At 50.0% G+C, this 1,182-nt stretch overlaps 1 non-coding gene across 1 annotated transcript; it reads right to left on the reverse strand.

Moving 5' to 3' along the window:
* Positions 1 to 443: 443 nt before the first annotated feature.
* Positions 444 to 606, reverse strand: LOC140707952 (U1 spliceosomal RNA). The gene has a single exon (XR_012088081.2). It is a non-coding gene; the product is annotated as a U1 spliceosomal RNA (small nuclear RNA).
* Positions 607 to 1,182: the final 576 nt, after the last annotated feature.

Consider the following 1,182-nt stretch of genomic DNA (forward strand, 5'->3'; position numbering starts at 1 on the left):
CTTTAAAGGAAGTCATGAAGTGACAGTCCTCCAGAAAGGGACATTTTGCCATGTATTTATAGGGAATTACCATACAATTTTGTAAGGGACTGTATTGTTCCCTACATAAGATGCAGTTTCCCCCGCCCAAAAAAAAAAAGTGTGGGGGAAAGTATGTGCATCTTATGGAGCAAATACTGTAAAAAAGGGCTCAGGCACCATCACCCAGAAGCCTCCCACCACCATGCTGGGAGGCCTCTGAACTGGCACCAGAGGCTGCTCGCCATGGCAGCAACATTGGACCTCACCACTCTGCCATCTGTGCTGCTGGCTTTCCAGGATCTGCCTCTTGGAGCCCACCTGGAAAGCCAGCAGGGCCAACAGGCCTATGGCAGCAAATTTAAATGGCAGAGGGCAGTGAAAACATCCAAGGACTGAAGGGGAAAGAGTGATTCTAGAAAGACCAGGGGAAACCACAAATGCAGTCCTCCACTACCACAAATTATGCAGTTGATTTTCCCACATTTGGGGAAATCACAGGGTGAGGCTCATCCAAAGTGCAATGGATGAGCCTCAACCTGGGAAAACCACTTTCATGATCATGTATCTCCCCTGCCATGTAAGTATGAGTTGGAGTGGCCCCTGCACCTCCTGCCCCGTTCTGTGTTGTGCCCCCCAAGGCATGGTGACCCCCTAGCTTCACCTCCCGCTCAGAACAGGGCTGGACAGCCCCAGTCCTCCCAGAGGCCAAGAGAGCTCCTCAGTGTTTCGGGGTACCCCTTGGGACCCCCATCAGGGGCTGGGTGTTCCTCCCACAATCCTCTAGTGCACAGATATTAGCATACCTAGTGTACGGGGAAGGCGAGGAAAGTGGAAAATTCAAACTTTCAGTTAGGGAAGAGGCTGCTTATCTGCTTCCTCGCTCATCCAAGCGGTTAGAGAGCTGGGAGAGAGACCAGGAACTGCCTGGTATTGTCATTTTAAAATGTAAAATTTATTTTAAAAGCTGCTTGTTTGGGGTTAAACCGTGCTTGGGTGAAAAGGTGCGCCATTTGAGTTGAAACCTGCTTGTGTAGAAACATGCATGCTTGCTTTAAAAGCTGCTGCTAGTTTTGCTTTAAAAGCTGTCTGGGAAGCCTTATAGACCAGCGCCAATCAGCTGTTAGGCAGGGAGAGGGAGGGGGAAGGAGCATAGAAGAGCAC

The sequence above is a fragment of the Pogona vitticeps genome, chromosome 5, assembly GCF_051106095.1.
Source record: "Pogona vitticeps strain Pit_001003342236 chromosome 5, PviZW2.1, whole genome shotgun sequence".
NCBI classification, from domain to species: domain Eukaryota; kingdom Metazoa; phylum Chordata; class Lepidosauria; order Squamata; family Agamidae; genus Pogona; species Pogona vitticeps.